We start from the raw sequence: 25,364 nt of genomic DNA, 5'->3' as shown, positions 1-25,364 counted from the left end.
TTTACCCATAGATAATAGAAACAAAGCAGATATGGCATGGAAGCTTGCCAACTGTCATCGAGCTTAGACCATACTGCACGGGTTGTACGTTTGGTGACTATGTAGGAGTGTAGATGCAGGGCATTGTTAGGTTATATGATGTTGGCGACACTACACACAAACTAAGAACAATCAATGGCCTATCTTCCCTGTTCCGGTACACATTTTAACTTATGTGTTAGGTAGGTACCTAGATGGTTTTACCCATAGATAATAGAAACAAGGCGGATATGGCATGGAAGTTTGCCAACTATCATCGAGCTTAGACCATACTGCACGGGTTGTACGTTTGGTGACTGTGTAGGAGTGTAGATGCAGGGCATTATTAGGTTATATGATGTTGGCGACACTACACACAAACTAACAACGATTAATGGCCTATCTTCCTTATTCCATTACACATTTTAACTTTTGTGTTAGGTAGGCACCTAGATGGTTTTACCCATAGATAATAGAAACAAAGCAGATATGACATTGTATTATTTCACAATTTATCTTTAAAAATAATGTAAGGTATATTTGCGATACGTTCCAGATTGGAGGGTATTCTCAGTATTGCCCTGGTGTAATACCATCATTCAGAATTGAAAATTTGATTGAAATGGCTTTAGCCGTGTTTGGTGACCAGGTACTTCCCCACCTTTCTCTTCCACATCTCCTTCCTCTCTCCAATACTTTTAGCTTATCAACGAGCAATTTCGAGCTACCGGCATCTGTTTTTCCTCCCTCCTATAATCCGAGCCTCTTCAAGGCCCGCATTAATAAATCCCTTCCTACAGCGCCTACCTTAATCCGCCTCACAACGCCGCCCAACCGGGTGGTGACATAGTTCCCCTGTCGGTACACTGCACAGGCAGGGACGCTCTTGTGAGGTGTCACATATATGTATATAAAAACATACCCCAATTATTTGGGATGCCATAGTCTCACTGGCTCCAGGCGGTTGGGAGCACTCGGGACTCTTGTGATGTATTCACATAACAAATATATTAATCGAGGAGTTATTTGTATTGTTTTCAGTTGATATTTGAATGCCGCACAAGAGTCTCAACATCCAGCCATCTGGAGCCAGTGAGGCTATGGCCTCCACAATTGGGTTATGTTCTGCGGCTGAAGGTAGTGGGGAGGGGAAGGATATGGGGAAGAGGAAAGTACCTGGCTATTCAGATCTGGTCAGGCAGCCCTGACCTAGTACGTACCCAATAAATACAATACTTGACCCCATGCTCCATTTAATGTAGTTGCTTCTCGCACTAATTTTCTACGCAATTCCTGTTCTCAGAGATTGCATCGTGTGGGGAGTAAAACTTGGTCTGTGATTGTGTGAGTTTTTTCGTATAACACTATTGGCCGAAGCCTTGAATGAGTGAGTGCATATTTGATGCAAAGTATAATATATGGAGTTCACAAAGTAATTTTTTTGCCGTAAATCTTTTTCATGATGAAACTTGTGCGTGGTAATCCTTCGCAAACCAAAAAAGGATTTACTAAAGGAGTGGAAACGTTTATGAATTGAAAATATATATTTTTATGATTTCGACAAAAAATGTGTAATTCGACTAAACATTCAGAAAAAAAAATAAACATTTACCTACAGCAACAAAAACACATAAAATTTTAAATCTGTAACATTTAGATGAATATTTTTTATTACAATAGGGAATTCTCTTCACACCAAAAAATCACTTATTATAAATTATTCATATGTAGAAACACTTCAGACACAAGAATACATAGTTTTTATAATTTTCAAAAATCATTTATTAAAGTTATAATGACTTTAAAAACAGGCGCGAACGAAATATTTCAATGCAGCTAAAAACGCCCGGTGATTGATCAAGCGTTCAAGGGCGAACGATGACGTCACTGTTGACCGGCCCGAGTAGATCCTGCAAACCGATGGCGGCAGCGGCGGCAAAGGTGTGACGTAGCACTTGTGACGTAGCGGTCAAGATGGCGCATGACCGTTTTCAGAGCCGAAATAGCACGCAATTTTTAAAACAACTACAAAAAATTGAAAATGCATTTAAAAAAAAAAGAAAAAAAAGAGGCGCATAATAAAATAATTATCTTTATTGAAATAAATTATTTACAAAATGCACGAGAATTCCCTATTCTCCATTAGGAGATATAAAGTTAATTTCTCACTTCCTTTATTTCTTAAAATGTCCTTGCATACTTATTACGTATATTAAATATTAAGTCAATACATTTGAAAATAAATATATCTACGGCCCTACTCATAAATATTCCCTAAAACGACGCTTCAACATCGTACTAGCTATTCTGGGGAGGGGACTGATCGGATTGTAAATTTTTTACAAGAAGATTTGACGAATTATATTGGTGACGATTTTTTTAGCGTGGCAATACTCATTAGCATTTAACATTTTCGGCGTGTTGTCAACTTCACGTTAGTTTATTTACGTCAATATTTAGACAAAAGTGGCCGTCATGTTATAGTAATCAGATTATACCTCAAATATGATTTAAGATTTTCACGGCCAAAAGTATTTTTGTTATTTGCTTTTGGGGTGTTATGCCGTGTTGCGCTAACTCCTTCTTTAGCAAACGTTTCGGACAGCATTGCAGTGTCCATCATCAGGGCAGATGTGTTATTTATTGCCCTTGATTCTTGGTTCTGCCCTGATAATGGACACTGCAATGCTGTCCGAAACGTTGGCTAAAGAATGAGTTAGCTCAAAACGGCATAACACCCCAAAAACAAATAACAAAAAAGATTTTACCTATATTCCCATAATTACTTTTTAATTTTGATGAATACCTATTTATACCAATTTTATTTTCTAAATACTTAAGTTTTTTTACCGAGTTGCATCTCTTTACCTAACCTTAGTAACACCATTAAATAAAATAAAAACACTTTTTTACCTTTTATAGTAGAACTGCATATACTACATCTCATTTTCATAAATGACACAGAAATATTTCTGGTTTTAAATTAATAAAACAACATTTAGTATTCGATTAAAACTGATTTCTTTTATTGTTCCACAAAATGATACAATTAAGGCGAAATAGGTAGACTTGACCTGAAATTTGGCATTTTTGAGGCCAGTTTTAGACGTATGGACACTTTTTTAGAAAAAAACACAAATTGTTTTCGAAAGATCGTTATTTTATCTTGTAAAGTAAGATGTTAAATTTTGAAAAATAATATTATTTTCATTTCATAATAAAGTGTTACCGTTGGACAATGCGCAGATTTGTTGCATTTTCAAAGGTGAATTTGTATTATACAACAAATATTTCAAATCATATAATAATACAGTATAAACAATCAATAAATTATCTATCATAAGTATGTATAAGAATTTTGTTTTTATTTCAAATAAAATTACTAATAAATAAATCCGAACACGCGTTTTGTGACGAAAATCCCCCAATTTGACTATTTATTCATGGTCTTACAAATTGGTATAGTTCAGATTATTTTACAAAAATAATTTACCAGGACATTATTGAAACATTAGAAATAATTTATAATCAAAAAATATATTCTTAAAGTATATAATAGTAATTAATTTCGATTCGCGTTTGCGCATTTTTATTAACTCGGCACAAGACGAAATATTGTCATTCTCCGCCGCGACCGGGCGGCAAGCGGACGTCTAGTCCACGCCGGTCTAGTTAATAACATTTTAGAGAAATTCCTCGCTTAAAAATGGGGAGGAAAATACCCTCGAAACAAAAGTTTTATTAGAAAACACAAATTACGACATCAAAAACGTACGTGGGATATATATTTTCAAAAAAAACAAAGGTTAATGATATTTAATTATCCGTGTACATTGTACGTACTCATATGCTACAGGGTCGTTCGAAAGAATCAGTCAGAATAAGCACATATTTTTTATAACATTTGGCGATAATTTTGTGTTGTTTAATATCCAGGGAAAAGAATCAACTATGGACTATCAGGAGTTTATGTCTATCATCGATGTTTCATGTATAAATGTTAAAACTTATGCCAAAGTACGTGAAACTGTTTGTGATTGGTGGTCAAAAAGTGCCACGAACCAGATGAATTTTGATTCGTGATGTGCGATTCAAATCATTTTATTGTTCACAATTTCTATTTTATTATACAATTCACTATTATATTGGTATAGTTTACCATATTTAATATTTTTTGTGTTACTTTTTGTCAGTTTCATAATGTCATATTGTAAATTGAGCTTCTTGTTTTAGGAAAAAAGACGAGTTTATGTTTGACATACTAACCTATGATTTTTCAATCGAAATTTACCTCGTGAATTTAATAACATTTCGAAAATTATACGAGTCTGGTCGCTCCGTTAACCATGAAAGCGATACAATATTATGCAATCGCATAATACATATTATGTAGGTAGGTACCGTAGAAAATAGTTGGAAATAAAACCTTGTTTTAATATATATATACTACTTCAGTTGTAAGGAATAAACCCTCTTTTCAATGTCATACGTATCAAATCAAGTAATACTTTAAAGGTAAGTATTAGAAATAAAACATACCGATAATACCTTTCGGACAAACGAATAAATATTTAAAACAAAAGATTTTTACTCACTTTTGGAAAACCTATGTAAAATAAATTAAAAAAAATCAAATTAAACAAATATTTGATTTTTTTTATATCTTCCATATCAACGCACTGCATTTGTATTTATTTATGTTTACGCTCTCGGACGTATAATTTACAAATATGTATGTAACTACTTATTAGGAAGAAAGCTACAACCGAGAAATCATCAACAATAATTGTTATTTCATCGGAACCATGCTGTAGTTTTCGTCAGCCGCGCGGATTTACGGCTCGCAGCGGAATGAATTCGGTGTTTCTGTCTCGTTCTAAAAAAAAGTCCGATCGCAAGACCGTCTTTTAACGAAATTTGAATTCTCGTCCGCTGGTTAAGACGCCTTAACGCAGTTTGCCAATAGTAACTGTCTTAATTAAAGCAGGAAACATCGAACGGAAGGCATGCTTTCAGTATTTATCGATTACTCCGACACACACTAGCTTAATTAACGATCCTCATTAATCACAGGCAAATACAAATAATAATAATAATTGGATAATTTGTAGAGCGCCGTTTTTGTGAAAGATGGGCGCTAAATGGTTCTAATAATGGGTTCAAGGAAGCAGTTTCCGAAAAAAATCCGAAATAGTAGTACATAAATATTTTAATATTGTTGAGCGACGAAAATCCGAAATAGTAGTACCTAAATATTTTAATATTGTTGAGCGAAGAAAATCCGAAATAGTAGTACCTAAATATTTTAATATTGTTGAGCGACGAACGAACTTTGAAACAGCCTGTAGGTAACATTCGATTCACGCGTGCCAAGTCCATGCGCGTTGACTACCATCGAGAACGATAAATGCGAAGCCTTTATTATATGCACTCACTTCTAATAATAATAACAAATTAAATAAAAACAAATCACTTTGTTTACACCACTTACACCGCTTTCTTAGTAATTTAAAAATCACCTCAAATAATAAAGTATTTTACCTTGAATTCACGACAACAAGCTCGAAAAAAAACTGTCCCGACGAAAAGTGAATGCTTTTTTTTATAGTGAATACCTCACAAGAGTCCCAACTGCCCCCGTCTGGAGCCAGTGAGACTATGGCATCCCCAATTGGGGGATGTTGTGAGGCTGAAGGTAAATGGGGAAGGGAAAGAGGAAGGTGGGGAAGTACCTGGCTATTCAGATCTAGTCACTAAACACGGCTAAAGCCATTTGGAGCAACGTTTCAATTCTGAATGGTGGTCTTACACCAGGGCGATACTGGTAGTATCTTCCACTCTGGAACGTGCCGCAAATATACTATATATTATTTTAATTAATTAATTGTGAAATAACACAAATTAATCAAATAAAATTTATTTGCGCACGCCGGGTTCGAACCCGCGACCTTCGGAATGGCAGTCCAATGCGTTACCACTGGACTATGCCGGCCGTCAAACGCCCTATGCTACGCCCAGACACTTGCCACTTGACACTTGTGGCAACGCAAGCCTAGGTAAGCGTAGGCAAGCCAAACGTCGGCATCTACGCTCTTGGCGGACGTTGAGGCAACTACATCAGCTGTGACAGCTGTCATTTTTCCTATTTCTATTTAAAAGCTAAGCGAAGAAATTGCCCAAAAAAAAGACAAATTAATTTTATTGATAATTTGAGAAGAAATTTGAAAATAATGTAAAAAGATTGCTGCCAAAACTATGGGAAAAAATAGTTGAAGATAATATTGTTAATTTTGAAATTTGAAATCGTCAGAAACAACTTAAAAATAAGTGCTCTCGCTAGCAGAAAAGTTGCTTGAAATGGCTGTAGCCGTGTTTAGTGATCAGATCTAAATAGCTAGGTACTTCCCTACCTTCCTCTTCCCCATTTACTTATCTTCCCCTCCTCCACTACCTCCAGCATCACAACATACCTCAATTGGGGATGCCATAGTCTCACTGGCTCCAGATGGCTTGGAGCTGTTGAGACTCTTGTGCGGTATTCACACACAAAAAGAGTGGTATAATGCATTCGTCCCGGATATACGAGAGACCCAGTTTCAACCGTTACTTTATTTATTTTTCTGTGACTTGTTCTTTTTCATATAAAAATTAACTAATTTACTTGAATTAATTAAATATGTTTTTAAATTAATAAATCCATACATAGGACCCTGCTTGATATAATTTAAAAAAAATGATTATTGTTTGTCCAGTTATTCATTTTTACGATATTTACTATAAACAGCTCGGAGTTGTACTCTTCTCAGGGTTAATTGCCATATACAAGGCGCAAGTTACCAACGCTTGCCGGGCCTTGTGGACAGAATACCAACCGGACCCCGGCCTGATCGGCGGCAAGCTATCGCAAGCCTATTCAAGCCAAGCCAAACATGTTGGAGCTTGCGGACGCTTGCCAAGCCGAGACAAGTATGTGGGCGCCCCTTAAAACACTTTTTATGGTTCGTAGAAATATCACAATATCATAAATATCGAAATGTTACAATTAAAAAAAATATATAAAAAATTTGCAGCGAGATATGATAAGAATGTTCGTATATTTCGATAACAAAACCGAATTCCGAAACCGCAACTTTTCGTAGGGCAACATAATATATTTTTTAATGTAGAAACAGACTTCAAAATGTCCAAACCCCAATACAATGCTTTATTATATTATAACTAGAAAGAAAAGATATTTTTTTTCATGTTTTTCATCGATCAATATTTTGATAACTCCATGCCACACCAATTTAATTTGTACGGAAGGTGAAAAACAGTTTCTTAAGAAAACTTAAAAAAAATAACTGGCTATTCAGATCTTGTTACTAAATATAGCTAAAACTATTTAAAGCAACTTTTCAATTGTGAGCGGTGGTTTTACTCAGAATGCCTCTTTAACTAATGCGATGCGCCGCAAGTGCAAAACAGATTATTTAAATGAATTGATTATGAAATAAGACAAATGAATTGATTGTGAAATATGACAAATTAATTGAATAAAATTTACTCGCAACTCCGAATTGCTAGTTGAGAGCCTTACCCCTCGACCAAACCTTACCACAAACATTATTAATTTTCTCCATCAGGAGTGTTGAAAATTTTTAAGTGGTGCATATAAATCGAACTCCCATAGAATAGCACTATTATATATCCCTACGCGATAGTGTGACATAACACCACTAACCAGTGAGAGCTAAAATGTATCACGCCACAAGACCTAAAGGGTTTCCGGCAAGGGATACACAAAACAAACAAGTTAGTTTCTTGCTTGATATCGATAGTTAAATCAAATCTTGATGTTTTAGACTTCGGTAGGCAGGTACCTACCTAGGTCGCTACTTACTTGGACTTTATGATAATTTATGAAAAGATACGTAAAAAGTAGGTAGGAATATAATTATGCTGCATTCTGTAAATTGATTCGAATTCGTAAGATCAAAGAAGATAGACCGCATACCTACCACAGTTCTTACAATACAATTAGGTTCGCTATTTCGCCTTTCGGAAAAATCTCTGGTGTATTTTGTTTATCTAGGTACTTACCAAATCAGAATCCAGTCGGTGTCCCGAAACGAACATTTACTTGTACTAGGTACTGTAGGTACGAGGAGAAGGGAATGGAGCGGTAAAGGTTCCTGACTAGGTATTTATATCTGGTCACCAAGCAAGACTAAAGTTATTATAATGAACACGATAAAGAAGTGGACGCTTTATATGGATTAGGCATATTGCACGGATTAATGGAGAAAAGAGTGTAAAGAGAATACAATCGAATCCTGACTGTTCAAACCTAGTTAATTACTGTGTAAACGTCTTAATTAAAACCTCTTCAAATCTAACAACTGAATAAATATTAACTATTTTATTCGATATTTAAATAAGTTAGATAAGTAATTAACTAATTGATATGTATTTATTTGTAAGAAACAAACAGCTTACAGTTTACATAATATATAATACAGAGATAAATACCTACAATACGACTGCAATCCACTTGTGTATTCACACAAGTGAATTGCAGTCAAGCCAAAAAAGTTTCTAATGCTAATATTGGTTTGGAGATGGAGTTTTATTATATCTTAAAATTAATGTTTGGTTAGAGAAAAAGGAGAGGAATATATGATAAGGATATAAGATGCTCCCGATACATTTCATACTTTCGTATTAATTTATCGTACACGTTTCTTCTATTCGACATTTCTGAAGATTTTTTTTTAAATGTCTATGCTGTGAATGTTTTTGTTATAATGCGTACATATTCCGGGAATTGGGATTTTTTTTCTAATGTTTGTTCTACATGTGGGCAAATGGAATAAATTGGATTGTCGGGTTGATCTTGATGGAATTGGAATTTTTATTAAATTGGTAAGCTCTGGCGAGTCTCGGCCATTGTTTAGAATTTTATAATACAAGATTTGATAAAAAATTAAACACTAGTAATTATTACGGTTTTGATAAGGATAACATTTTTCATTTTAAAACTGGTTTATTCCTGTTGATTTCCCTAAAATACAACAAATAGAAATGATGGTTCACAGAATGATAATACCGATAATCTTATATGGCCACTAACTAAAAATAATATTAAAAATGTATTTTAATTGTCATTGGTTGTGACAACCCTTTCCTAAAAGCAATATCGATGTAATCCGATAGCTGTCTGGAATATATCCGGTCGAGAATATGTGGAAAGTGTTCAATCAAATTATGGAACAAACTGTTGGGTAGCTGTCTCTTTTCTGCGCGGTGGCAGGAGCACGTCAGTAACACGTGTTAACATGTTCACGTGTTCGCGGAGTGAATTCATAGCAAATCGTTTGAGACTTTGTTATGAATTAATTTTTACACTTCTTATTAACCACCTACCTATGAAGTTTTTCAATTAAATTAAAATTCATCTTGTAACCTACCAATATTTAGCCCAGTTACCTAGGTACCTAGTTACATAGCCGTATTACATAGTCGTATATATGTCATTAAGATAGTAGTTATAGGCCTTAGTCGTAAGTCACTAGATATAAGTCTTAGAGATAAGTCGGTAGTTCTAGTATTAACTATTTAAGAAATATATTTGAACAGCGCCCTTGAGGTGATTTCTCACGAAAACGGCGCTATATAAATTAGCCAAATATTATTATTATTATATCTATGAACAATAAGTTTTCTGAAAAATGTAATCAATTTATTTACACAAAATTAATGAAATTAAAAGTTTTTCGATTTTAAAGAGGTCAAGTTCATGTTGGATTTATTTAATAATCCATTTGGAAAGTTTCACAAACTATGAATACAATTAAAAATGTGCGGAAGATATTATTTTTCTGAAAAAAAATGGGGTATGTTGTGAGGCTGTAGGTGGTGGGAAGAGGAAGGCGATGTGGAAGAGGGAGGTGGGAAAGTACCTGGCTATTCAGATTTGGTCACTAAACACGGCTAAAGCCATTTCAAGCAACGATTCTATTCTGAATGGTGGTCTTTCACCAGGGCTATACTGAGAGTATCTTCAAGTCTGGAACGTGCCGCAAATATACTAAATAATATTTTAAATCAATGATTTGTGAAATAACGCAAATTAGTTAAATAAAATTTACTTGCGCACACCGGGATTTGAACCCGCGACCTCCGGATATCTAGTCAAAAGCGATACCTCTAGACCACGGAGGCGTCATCTTGTGCGGTATTGGCGTAAAAAAACTGTTGGATAATAATAATACTAATGATGGTTTGTATAGCGCCGTTTTTGTGAAAAATCATAATCACCTAAAGGGCTCTGTACAAATTTATAATATGTTATTTAATATATCACTAATGTATTTCTATAATCTATCTTACCTACAGATTAAGCAAACCATTATAGCAACTTATGGCTAGCAGATTGCATCCACCGGTTCATCGATCACTAATACAAGACAATATGTATGTACAATTCATTTGACCAACGAACGTGATATTGCGTTAAAATGTACAATTATTATGTATTTATTTACATTCTATACAGGCAGATAATATACAGGACCATACTAATCTGGAAGGTCGGTTGAGAATGACGCTATTGTTTTTTAGTAAAATTTAGATATAGTTTGCACGCAGAGGACATAATTATAATAATAAATGGATTTATAATTTGTGCGGCACCATTTTTATTTATTTATTTATTTATTTACACATATACGGCACAACACGTGCCATTAACATAATTGACATACTTATAATAGTACAACAACATGAAGAATAACAGTATAATGTTAGTAAAATTTAAGAAAATAGGTAAAAAGTAAGGTAATAAGTAGTGTATAAAAACTATAATGTATAAAAGTAAATTGTAAAGTGAATAGTTTAAAATATAAAGTATTAAAGTACAAACCATAATTTATTAGGAAAAAGTATAAAAAAAAATAAAAATTTAAAGATTGAAATAAAACAATAAAATGTACCAATAAGATACCTATCTCAAGGTACCGACAATGATTTAAATATAAAAGTAATAAATCCTGGATTATGTTAACCGATATGATAAATTTTACAAGTACTTATGATTTCAAGTGCATTAATAGTTTTAGAAGTACTGGTAGGCATATTATGTTTACATGATGTATTTACGTGGTACTAGCAAACAAATTTAGTTTAACGCATCTTTTGTATGAAGACAGATTACCGGCAGCGTGATCAATATTAGCATATTCATTGCCTAAAATATGCAAGCGATTGATGGTTGAGTTTTGTTCTGCGTTCGTCATAGTATTGTCACAGTGAAAAGGTGTTTTGAGTCGAGTCGGTCTACTAGGTACATGGTAATTTATTAATGAGACCAATTCAGGGGAGTCAAACCAGTTATTGTTTATTTTAAATAAGAAAATAAGATCATTGAGTATTCTTCTATCTCTTAACGATAAGAGTCTCATTTTTTGTAATAAAGATTCATAGTTTATGTCAACCGCAGGAATACCTAATTTGAAATTAATTGATCTGAGAAATTTGCGTTGGATTCTTTCAATGGAGTTTTCATGGCTTTTGTAGAAAGGGTTCCATATGGGGGAATTGTATTCTAAATGACTCCTAACCAGAGTTGTATATAGTATTTTAAATGTTTGGATATTTTTAAAATCTTTACAAATTCTTACAATGAAGCCCAGAATTTTCATTGCTTTACCCGTTATTATATCAATGTGATTGGTAAATAGTAGTTTAGAGTCGAAGGTTATTCCAAGGTCCCTTATTACAGGTACTGACAATAAACTGTGATTGTTAAAAGAGTAACTATATTTGATAGGGTTTTTAATTCTAAAGAAACTCATGATTTGACATTTTTTTATATTAAGTGTAAGTTTGTTAATGGTACACCATTCTACGAATTTTATAAAATTGGATTGGAGGGACAAGCAGTCGTATATATTTTTTATGATTTTATATATTTTCATGTCATCGGCAAATAATAATATGTTAACATCAGTGAATATGGAAGTGACATCGTTTATGAATAGTATAAACAATATTGGACCAAGGTGCGAACCCTGAGGCACACCACTAGTGGCTTCAAATTCGTAAGATAAGTGTTCTTTAATACAGACAGTTAGTACACGTTTTGATAAATAATTCTTAATCCAACATAATAAATTACCACTTATTCCTAATTTAGACAATTTATTTATAAGAATTTTAATGCAAACCTTATCAAAGGCTTTACTAAAATCCGTGTAAATTGAATCAACTTGTTCTCTATTAGCAAGAGCACCAGAGATAAAATGTTCATACAGTGTAAGGTTAGTTAAGGTAGATCGTCCAGAGATAAAACCATGTTGAAATGATGAGATATTAAATTTTATGCAAGAACATATTTTTTGGAGAATTAACTTTTCAAAAATTTTTGGTATTGACGATTGTATGCATATTGGTCTGTAATTTTCAACTAAAGACTTGTCTCCGCTTTTGAATATAGGAGTGAGAAAGCTATTTTTCCATATTTGTGGGAACTTGCCTGTTAAAAGTGATTGATTAAATAGTAGGTACAGAGGGTAAGAGACACTACTCCCACAGTTTTTTAGAAATACGGGGGGAATTTTATCTGGCCCTGAGCACGATTTAGGTTCCAGTAGTTTGATACATGCTGCAATTTCTTTAATCTCAATATGTATCTGAGATAGTTGTAAATTTATATCGGACTCAAAGTTTGGAATGTCTTCATCAGGGATATCTGTTTCATATACATCCTTGAAAAAATCTGCAAAGAAATTGACAATATCTTTGATTTTACAGGAAGTTTTCAGTTTATAGTGCATAGTTTCAGGTATGCCAAGGTTGTTGTTATTTTGAGCTTTACAATAGTTGAAAAAATATTTTACATTGTTACCAATCGAAAATTCCACATTCTTAATGTAATTATTATAACAAATGTTTGATAATTTATTACAATCTTTTCGCAGCTTGCTGAAAATTATAAAATCAGAAAGATTTGTTGTTTCTTTGTAAATTTTATGCGCTTTTTTCTTCTCAATTACTATGTTAATGAGGTCCTTGCTAAACCAGCGAGGGAAATTTGAAGATAGTTTATAACTAATTGGGACAAAGTTTTCTATGGTTTTATATAGATGATCGTAAAAGGCTTTAATATTCTCATCGAGATTACCTCCTTCTAGTATAGACCAGTCAGTGTTATATAGATAATCGCGTATTGCAACATAATTGGCTTTATTAAAGTTAGGATATTGTGTCTGGTTTTTAATTTGGCATTTTATAGGGTTACACAATACAGTAATATCTAAAGGTGGGTGATGAGAATCAGGGGGAAGAACTGAATCGAGTGACTTTCCAACCGCAGTTGACAAGTCGGTACAAAGAACAAGATCTAGTAATCTATTATTGTCATTTTTTACATTGTTTAATTGAACTAGGTTAAGGAAATCACATAATTCAACTATTTCTTTTTCTGTGTCAGTTAAGCTAGAGTTTTGAGATAATGTAGAATTGTCGCGGGTACCCCAGTTGATTTTTGGTAAATTGTAATCACCGATGATAGTGATTTTACTATTTGGAAATTTAAACGACAGTTGTTCAATATCCTCGAAATGACTTTTGTATACACTTATATCTGATGATGGCGGAATATAAACACTGCCTATGATATTTTTTTGATTTTTGCCGTTTAGTAAAATGTAAACTTGTTCCACATTAGAATTTTTGGTTTTCAGAAGTTTTGAAGGATGTATCTTGTTGACAGCTATCATGACGCCACCGCCTCTAGATTTAGCGCTGGTTTGTTGACTTCTGTCAGACCGGTAAATATGATGGTGGGGTAGACCAAGCTCAGCAGAGTTGATGGATGGTTCCAGCCAGGTTTCCGTAAGAATGAGGATGTCATGTGGCAGTGTTGGGGCATGTATTTTAAAGTCCTTAAGTTTAGTTTTCATGCCTCTGACATTTTGGTAATAGCACTTCAGTTTGTTTACATTGTGTCGTTTTTTGGAAGGGTTGTAACAATAGTTGGTTTGGAGTTTATGTACTTTATGGTAAGGTTTGGTTCACCATTCTCTTGACGGAACAATAACTGCTTTCTAAGCTCCACCAATTGATTCCTTTGGAGGATGGTTAAGTCATTACTTGCTTTGATTCCGTCTTTAAATTTGGTGCTATTACGTAGGAGAGTTCTCGGTGCGATATTGTTTGTAAATTCCAATTTAATTGGACGATTTTTGTTGGCAATTTTCTTGGCACCCAGTCGGAATACTTTGACGTTGATTAGATCTAATGACGGGTCGATAGCTTTTATAGCCGAAGAAACTTTATCTCTATCTTCCGTAATGATGACTGCCTTTTCATCAGACAAGCTCTCGGGAACGTTATATAATATGACGTTGTTAGATCTGATGGCCCTATCTTCCATTTTGACAATATTCTCGTCACATAATTATTATTAGAAATAGGTATCTATCATTATTATTTACACATCTACATTAAGCTTGTGCCTAACAAAATTTTTTAATTAAAAAAATTTGGAACCTAACATTTTTTTTTTAAATAAAATTATTGTACAATGACTGCCATATAAATTATTCCTTTTACACTTTCCCCGCCTTCCCCGCTCCCGCCTTCCATGTATGCCTCTAAACATTATGCAATACACACACTGTTGTAAAATGCTTATACAAACGCTAGATCTCACCATGAAATATAGAAACTTTTGTGTTCTTTCCCATAAACCCCCGTTCCCGCTCCGTTCCCCTTCCGCGTCACTCCTTTTCGCGTTACCCTTCCACTTTCCCCGCTTTCCCCCCTCCCCATAATTCGTACCCTACCCCACTCCGATATTCCCCTCCTTCTCTCGCCTTCCTTACCCTGATTCTAAACTATATGAAATATACACATCTGTTGAAACGAATCGCGCGCCTCTAGTTGCAAAATGGTCATACAAATTTTAAAATGCCAGAGCCCACCATTAGACATGGAAACCTCGTGTCCTTTTCCCATACTTCCCCATGACACGGAATGAACACATATGAACGCATTAAGTCATCAACAATTCAGGCTCAAATCAAATTTACTTGCGCACGCCGGAATTCGAATCCGCGACCTCAAAATGCGTAGCCAAGGAGCGTAATCTCAACCTCAAACACTATACTATTAACAACTATTTTTTAGTTTTTAAAATATTGCATTATTCACGTAACATGGCGATACTGAAAGTACCTATCTACCATTCTTGAACTTGCCGCAAATATACCATAAAGGTACTAACGTATTATTTAAACAAATAAATATTGTGAAATTATACAAATTTATCAGATAAAATTTACTTGCGCACGCCGTTATTTGAACCCGCGACCTCCGAATTCGTAGCCAAGGATCGTAATCTCAATCTCAACCGCGAAACAATGAACAACTATTTTGTAGTTATTTAAAATATTGCATTATTCACGTAACATGGCGATACTGAAAGTACCTATCTACCATTCTTGAACTTGCCGCAAATATACCATATAGGTACTAACGTATTATTTAAAAAAATAAATATTGTGAAATTATACAAATTTATCAAATAAAATTTACTTGCGCACGCCGTAATTTGAACCCGCGACCTCCGAATTCGTAGCCAAGGATCGTAATCTCAATCTCAACGGCGACACAATGAACAACTATTTTGTATTTATTTAAAATATTGCATTATTCACGTAACATGGCGATACTGAAAGTATCTATCTACCATTCTTGAACTTGCCGCAAAAATATCATTTAGGTACCAACGTATTATTTAAACAAAATAAATATTGTGAAATTATAGAAATTTATCAAATAAAATTTACTTGCGCACGCCCTAATTTGAACCCGCGACCTCCAAATTCGTAGTCAAGGATCGTAATCTCAATCTCAACGGCGAAAAAATTAACAACTTTTTTGTAGTTATTTAAAATATTGCATTTTTCACGTAACATGGCGATACTGAAAGTACCTATCTACCATTCTTGAACTTGCCGCAAATATACCATATAGGTACGAACGAATTATTTAAAACTAATAAATATTGTGAAATTATAGAAATTTATCAAATAAAATTTACTTGCGCACGCCCTAATTTGAACCCGCGACCTCCAAATTCGTAGTCAAGGATCGTAATCTCAATCTCAACGGCGAAAAAATTAACAACTATTTTGTAGTTATTTAAAATATTGCATTTTTCACGTAACATGGCGATACTGACAGTACCTATCTACCATTCTTGAACTTGCCACAAATATACCATATAGGTACTAACGTATTATTTAAACAAACAAATATTGTGAAATTGTGCAAATTGCACGGCGTAATTTGAACCCGCGATTTCTGAATTCTTTTTTTATAGTTATATTATTATTGCATTATTCACGTAACATGAGAGTAGGAAGTATGTACCTCTCATTATTATTTTACGTACATTTATACTTTTGAATAGGTAACTAGAAAAAAAAACATAAAAATAAAAAGTATAAATTTCAGTACGGGTGGTGAAGCCCACATCGTCAAAGTATGAAAATAAATTTATTTTGAAAATACATGTATCTGTAATATGATTAAAAATATTGAAGTATTTTTTTAATGTTTGCACAAACGTAATATGTGTAATTATTTGTATTAGATTATTTTAAAATCAGTTTTTAATACACCATCATAATATTATGTACGAGCATATATTATAAGCATGTTAATTTTATTATTATCTATTGAGAAAAAATAATACCAACAATTAAATATTTGCGGACACCGGGTTTAAAAATGCGACATTCTCCGACAAAAGCAAGCGAGAAAGAATACAAACATAAATTAGGTAAATAGGTACCGAGCCTTTGCTAATTCGAAAATTCACAATAGAAAATTTCAAAAATCTGAGAACGATACGATAGTGGCATCTATGGATATTTTAGTAATGTATGGCTCAAAGCATGCCTTCTGCATAATTTTAAAATTGGCTTCAATCTATGCGTTGCGTATATAATGCAAAGTGTTAGTTTGGGGACAAATACTTTGGGCCTGTCCCCAAACTATACAAATGTCCCCGAAGTATGGGCGCGCTCGAAAAACTGTCCTCATTCTATGCTTCCCACATATATATATATATATATATATATATATATATATATATAGGGAATATGTATAGGGAACTTATCTTCTTTAAATATATTGCGACTGACTTTTTTTCTAATTTGAGTTGTTTCAAACACACGCGGTATATTAAAAACAGCGGTTAAAACCTTTAAATAAGGTAAGCAGAAGGCCGTGGGTTCGAGTCCCATTGGTGGCATGTATCTTTTCTCGTGAGATTTTTCAATTTGCATTATTCTTCTCTTAAAATAATTATTGTTATAATAATTTTAAAAATATATATTATTTTAAGGTAATTTGGCAATTTTTAACCATTACCAGAGATTTTAGTTATGGCTTTATGCAATAGGAAAATAGCTTAAATACGGGCTTACAATATTATTATGCATACCACCGATCAAATAACTGGCTCTGGAGTTTGTAATATAACAAAATAGCTTAAATACAGGCTTACAGTATTATTCGACCATCAGACTAGGCTAGCCCGTGTTGTGACTGTCGGTAACAACACACACATATAGGCAAATCCTGTCAAAGGTACATAATATAATATATATATAGAAGTGAAAAAAATATACACAGTTATTTTTTAATTAAATATTTATTTAAACAAATGAACATTCATTATGATTACCTTGTTATTTTACAACATAACTATTACTGATAAAGAATGTAAGATTAATTTAGAGAAAATTTAACATGGTCTTGTGAAAACAAAAATAATGATGTTTTCGAAGGGAGTGAATGTCTAGCCAGACACAACAACACCAAAAAAAAAATGACACTGAAACGCCATTAAAATAGTTAACTTATTATTGTATATTAAAATCAGCGAAATTTTCTTTAAATATTATGTGACCTCTTCTAGCAATAATAGGTTTATTCAGAAACCGAACTATATCTCCTAGGTCTTTTAATTCAGATATATCTTCCACAACAGGATAATGGAAAGCAGTTTCATATTTTCTTTCGGAGGTTAGAATTTTTCTGACATATTTCACAACAGGGATATTGCTACGAGTAAGTATCGATGTCACATTGCCTACGTAATATTTTATTGATTTTTTTGAGGCAAATTTAACCAACACCCAGTCGCCCACATCTGGTTTTCTGGTCATCAGAAAAATGTTATCGTCATTAATTACTTCGGTATTTGTGTTAAATATCAGTTCATCCATGTCGTCAATATCGCTTAAATAGTCATTGCAAAAGTCACTAATATTTTCGTGGTCTGAGTCAGTATTCAATACAAAATTTTCAATGTCAGATTCTTCAGAATCACTAGAAGAGTGTTTCTTTGTAACATTTTTTTGGAATTATTTTTTTTATTATTAACCCCACACAATTTTTTTTTCGATCTAGACCTGCGTTTTTTAACAGCAATTTCTTGATTAATCTTTTTTTGTATCATATCGTGTTCCTTTTTTTCCCCTTCATCCTTTAGATTTTTAATAAATTCCTCTCTAGTTATGACCTCGCATCCTTTAGCAACTCTAGTTTTCTTTCCTTTTATAATATCAGTTCTTTTTAAATTTTTTAACAACTCAAAAGAAATTTTCTCAGTGTCGTTCAAGATTCGGTTTTCGGTTATAGTAATTATTTTAGAATTTGTTGGGGTATTTATATTAGATATATCACCAGAAAATATTAGATATATCATTAGAAAATTATATTATATTAGATATATCATTAGAAAAAATATACCATTTATGGTTGTCGATATCTGGAAACGGGGTAATTGCGCCTACTAGACGCATTTGCCTCAAAAAAATAGTCGCATTTACCCCGGGTCACTACTAATAAATCGTATTTTTTCAGTTGTCGTATCTCCAAAATACGCAATGGTTTCTTTAAAATAATTATTTTAATTGAAAACAGTATTACTTTTTATTAACTCACCGTAAATTCAAACACCACACTCTAGTGATAACAGAGATATTCAAGAATATAGAAGACCACAAAATGCGACACGTCACTCGTTTTTCAGTCACTTTTTTTAAATGGCGAATTACTTCCAACCTGTCGCCAAAAGCGTTGCCTGCAGACATCTGAGTTATGACATAATACACAAGAAAACCGCTAGATGGCAATAATTACACTTATTGTAAACATTCAACGAAGCAGGATGGATATACGCAATTGCCCCGTAGACGGATTTACCCCGGTTGACCTTACCTTAAAATAGGTAGGTAATTTTTACAACTCTCTCAATTGTTTAATAATATTATTTTTGTAATAAGAAGAATTTTTTTTTCTTTTAATAATGATCTGTGGTACAGTTTACCGGGAATCGTACGAATACGGCTCATTAAAAAGAGCTACCTCAATTGTGCGGCTCATTCATGAATGACTCATTGCTAATTCACATAAAAAATTAAAATAAGTAATTCTATTACTTTAGGATGTTAAACGATGAAACATTGAATTAAAATATTTTTTGTTTTTTCACCACATTTAAAACTCCTGGGCATTATTAAAAAAAAAAACAAAATCATTCACCTTTATACAAATATGATATACAAACCATTTCCTTTTTAAGATACTATATTAATTTCGTTTTCTCAATAAATTTCTTATTTATGAGATACATAACTTTCAATATACACTACGTTGTTCGTCGAGCAGTTTTTTTATAGAATTTCTCAGAGAAAAAAGTTTTTTATAAATTATTTTTCTTTTATACAATTCCTACACAAGTTCAAAAATACTTTTAATTATCCCAGACGGAGCTTTTCTGAGCTTCGACCAGACACAACAACTCAATAAATTTGTTCAGCAACCGCCCACTTAACAAAAAGGTCCAAAATAAAAACATCACATCAATTACCAACCTTTGCGATGAAATATTACGTTCTGCTTATTCATCAATGTGCGTCGCTTCTACTGCATACTGGCCGGAAAATCGGACGTCTCCGGTCGCCTAGTGCCCGCGTATGATATTTTGAACTTTCAACTCTAAAAATAAATGTCGCTCTATGCTTGGATATGACCTCTTGCAAGCTTCAGCAGTTAGACCGTCGACTTGGCGCCGAATGACTGTGCGTCTGACCAAATCAGATAATCCAACATATTATATTATTATGATATGTAAATCGCTTAAACTTGTGTGAGTTATTGGTTTGATTCGACATCTGAACGTGATTTAAATTGTAACTCGCTACCTGTAATAACATCTTGGGTACAGTTCTATTTAGTACACGGTGAGTGTTTATTGGAAACATGTGCGATTTGATGGACACAATAATTTAAGGATTCCGCGTGTGTGATTTAATAACAGTGTTTTTTTATGTCACTTTATGTGGTGTAGTGATTTTTTAAAACTGTATAAAACAACGTGTTTCGGTGTTTGATGAAATTGTTCACACTTTTGAAAACTTACTTTTTCACGATATAATAAAAGTGAACAATTTCAATTATTTTCTAAAAAAACTTGAATAGGTACTTTGATAATTGAACTAGAATTTACTTAGTATATTCCCGTCAAAGTATGCAGACAGATTAGACGATAACGCTAATATGGGCACACACTCCTTGCATCATTCACATTCATACATGCTGTTTTGTTAACCGTCCCTTGACTTGACCTTTGATGATTTTGATTGTGCCTGTCTTCCAGCGATGCCCCCGACCTTTTCGTCCATTCGCTTTCTCCTGATTCTATTTTCTTATTATTTTGCTACCTCATTCCTGGGTTACGAATAACCTAACACCATTTGGAAATCTCCTGCTACCACCACAGTAAGCAAAAAAAGTTGCTTGTGTTGTGATGGAGGATTTAGCCAGCCGAGGAATTGAACACACTACGTCTGGGTGGGGCCCAAACGCGATGCCAACTCGGCCACTGACCGGTCGAACTATACTTATTATTTAACTATACTTCCTTCACTATATTTCATTCTAAGTATTGACTATAAAAAAACTTGCAAAATTTAGCCGACGTCCCTAAAAAACGCATTATTGGCTGTTTTACCATCTTTGTTGTTATGTATTTTGCGGACATTGTTGCTACAGGCGCTTCACCATATTTTAATGAAATTTATTTCTTGTCTACTCTTTGCAGAGTCTCTACATTATTTATGACATTAAATAAACTCTAAAAGTCAAACTATAAGTGCCCCCCCTTCACCAATGTTAATATTTCTGATTTTGTTTTTTTTTCACTCAAAATAAAATAAATAATGAAACATACACAAAATAACGAGCCTTGGGATCCAAAAGTGGCGGATTGAATTCCCGATGAAGGCAATAAACATGTAACATATCCGCCACTGTAATTGTAATTGATAATGAATTACATTATAATATATACATAATAATAACATATAAAGCTGCGTATACATATGCGAGCCGAACCGCGAAGTGTGGTAAAGAAACTAACCAACCGCAAACGTTTTGAGTTTTCGGACAACGTGTATAATTAGAAAATTTACTATATTTCTATATGTGTAGTACTGTTAGTCGAAGCGCGAGCGGAACCAACGAACCAACCGCAAACGTTTCGCTCATTTTTCAACTATTCGTGGTTCGGCTCGCGCTTCCACTTATAGTTTATTACACTATAGAAATATAATCAATTTTATATTATACACGGTGTCCGGAAACTCGTACTACAAGCTGGAAATTGGTGAATCTCATTCTTATTCGATCAAATGGAATGACGATACACGATGTCTGATAGTGTAAACGAGACAGAGATCGTACCAAACGGGCTAGTATCAAAAGGTACTAAGTCAATAGCGACATAAATTTTCATTAAAATCTACATGGAAGGCATTTCTAGCATGTATTATCTAATCACATCTATTCAGTGCCTCAGTGCGGTACACGGAGAAAAATGAGTATTTCTAGATAGGTTAGATTTATTAAAATCATGTTAAAAAGGTGAGATAGGAGGTAATTTCCTAATAAACTATTAAAACTTTCATAATATATCGGAACACATGTTCTGAGATCACCACAACATATTCGTGTTTTACTGATAGTTTATTGGGGAATCTGTCAATTCATTCGTTTAAAGGCCCGCATTTCCGTTTTTAACGGGTAAAAAAAGCTTAGACGCACAGTACGCGTACCTATACCTGTTGAGATGTCCTACAATCATCATCTCATTGTGTGTATCATCTTCTGAGATATCGTCAGAGTGATATCGTCATATCTCGGTAGCATTATATAGAAATAATTCAACACACTTTAACAACGTCATGTTGACATTTAACCCCCACTCACACGGCGGTGTCAATCACCTCTTGATTCTAATAAACATCTGCATGAACTGTGCCCCTTATCAGCGCCGGGGCGATACTGATAACACCGTAATCTACGCGACCCGCCGAGTGTCTACTAGCAAAGGTGTGCCACGGCACATGACCTTAGTTTAATGCGGTTATTTTAACTTATCGCACGTTTTAAGTCATTCAGCTCATTGACTGAACCAAAATTAAACGGACATAGTATTTCTCAAAAACAGTATATGAAGGTGTTTAAACTTATTCGAGAAAAATTGTGTTTGTGGTCAGGCACTAATCTTCGCTTACACTCTGGAATTTTAGTGTGCAAAAATTTATGGTGCTGATGCACCACTTTGTGTAACATTTGGGATCAATAACACTCCTTATGTAGACGGGAATAAGGTTTAAATTCCCGCTTAACACCAGCCGCCTGTTTTGATTATGGCAAGAAAAAACATCGCAAAAAGTGTGTTTTATTTTATTTTGCGAAGTTCAGGCACAAATATTCAAACGTTGTAAACTTAATTTGCCACATTATACAATAAAACCATAACCCAAAATTGGTTTATTAGAGATTTTTAACTTTATAGAAGTTTTTATAGGCCTGATAATTAATAAATTTCTAGGCTTATAAAAAGACTAAAATTAAATTCTAAAATATTTCAAGCCGTTAAATTTTTAAACCAAAAACACATGATCTTGCATTACCACATAGTGATTCACCTTAAAAGATTTTTAATGGCAACACCGAGTTGTCCAATAAGAAAATAAATATACGTTTAAAAGTACAATGGTGCAAGTATGTGTTTTTCGGTGCGTGTACAGAAATTAGTGGTAGGTACTTTTCGAAAGAATAAGGTTTTATGTCATCCAGACAAAGTATTTACATATTTAACACTTTAGGGAAGATAGTTATGTAGAAATCATTTTTTTGTATCTCTGAAAGGTATGTATCAACATAACTAGTTGTTATCAGATGTTAAATCAAAATAAAACATAATCCAATTCACAGATCAAAGTTACAGAGTTATGTTGTATTCAGCTTTCTATTTAAAATTAATTCAAACTCGAATATGAAGAAAACCAAGATATTCATTCGAAATTTAGATACAGGATTTAGGACTTAATTGAAAAATTGAATATAACTGGACTTCCTCTTAGGATTGGTATATTTAATTTAAGGGTACGACAGCTTAAACAGCATCTTGTTCTTCATTTCTCCAACCCTCTGTCTTTAGCCTTCCTGCATTTATCAAAATGGGAATGCTGAATTCAAAGAACGGTAAATTTTGCATAGATCAAAACATTAAGCTACACTATTACATCAGTCTTTCAGCGTCCAACTCTGTCAAACATCTAAAGTTTTCCAGATTATTCCATAGCTCAATCTCATACCGTATATTAGATAAGCATTCATTTGTTTGAATGAGTTTCCCTCCTTCCTTCATTGCCAATAATATCATTATTAAAAATACTTTAGGTTGATCCAATAATAAACATTTTTTGTTCTACATCTGTCAGATGTTAACTTTTTTCTGTGTTGCACTTATAAAATCTGTAATTGATTTTCAAAGAAACTAGTTCGTTACCCGACAAAACAAACGATTAGCAGACTAAATTTTTTCCGGCACAAAGGTCAAAAATCCGTAAACGTGTTAGCCATATTTTTAATGATACGGAAAAAGATTTGCATTTATAGTTTAAAAAAAATACTTTCATAATATTTTCAATGCGAAGCGACGATGCAATCATCTGACCTAGTGATTTTTATTGGGGTTCAGTTCAAATTGTATTACGACAGCAAGAATATGAACTGTCGCGCTATTTTTTATTTAACCTATGACTATTTTACAATATCGTTTTCTTGTAATAAATTATAATATACTAAGCATGACTCAGTATACATAAGTGTGTCTTCGATAACACTACTGTATCTAGAAACGCAACTAAATTCTAAATAGTAATGAAGTTATTAATTATGATTCTAATAAAAAATCCAATAAACGACGTATATTGAAGAATGTGCATAGACATGGAATAGGCGAATTTGTGGAGTGAATAGTGAGATTTTTCTTAGTTTATTTTACCAAATTATTGTTGGGCTTCTGGAGAATATCTCGGTTCTATTTAATTTTAATGATAAGGAATTGTACTTAACCTTGTACTTATTACTTTTTCGCGATTCCAGTTCTCTCGGATGACAGCGATAAGGTCGTCAATTTTAAGGTTAATGACAATTCTTTATCGTTTTGCAGTACCGGAATCGCCTTTTTGATTGTCTTGGTTTTATCATCCAGCTGTAATACTATTAATAAGCTTTAATGCAGTCCAACCATCTTCTTTGAGGTATTTTCCACTACTCTCCTCCACGTTATCTCAAAACTTCGGTTTATCTCTAAGCCGTTAAATAGTTTTATGGTCTCTCAGTCAAAACAAGAAATCAAAATAAATCACTAAATCTTATATACACATAATGGCGTCATATATCATGCATAGTGTGAACGTCTATTATTTTAAATAAATTAAATGTTATTATCTGTCACGTTAGTTTAAAAATCACATTTGTACAGGTGTCGTAAAGGTATTTTGTAGGTAAATCAAAACACTCGTGCTTTAATATACAATATGGTGTGTTTTTTATAATTATTTTTTAACTTTGGTATCTAGACCATTTTTTTAAATCAGTCATTTCAATATCGGTCAATAAAGTAATCGAGTGAACAGTTGATATTTCAATCATGACCGAAGATTCCGCAGTGAAAACCGAAATACCAAGTGATGAAGAGGAAGATGCAGAGTTCTTCTGTGTGAAAAAGTGCTTGGAAAGGTATGCCAGTCAGATTGGTATCGCTGGCAACCTTAACTTTACAGGTAAATTTGATCTTATGTCTCTGCTGAATGATTGCGGCAGTGAAAGTAAAAGTGAAAATTGCAGTAGTGGTGCAGAAAAGTGCAGTTCTGAGAGAGATGCAGGACCTTCTGGGTATAGCAGAGTGTCAAGATTGACAAACA

The sequence above is a fragment of the Hesperophylax consimilis genome, chromosome 10 (genome assembly GCF_061612785.1).
Source record: "Hesperophylax consimilis isolate HC1 chromosome 10, BYU_Hcon_1.0, whole genome shotgun sequence".
In the NCBI taxonomy this organism is placed as follows: Eukaryota; Metazoa; Arthropoda; class Insecta; order Trichoptera; family Limnephilidae; genus Hesperophylax; species Hesperophylax consimilis.
Note: the sequence above shows the minus strand (reverse complement) of the source record.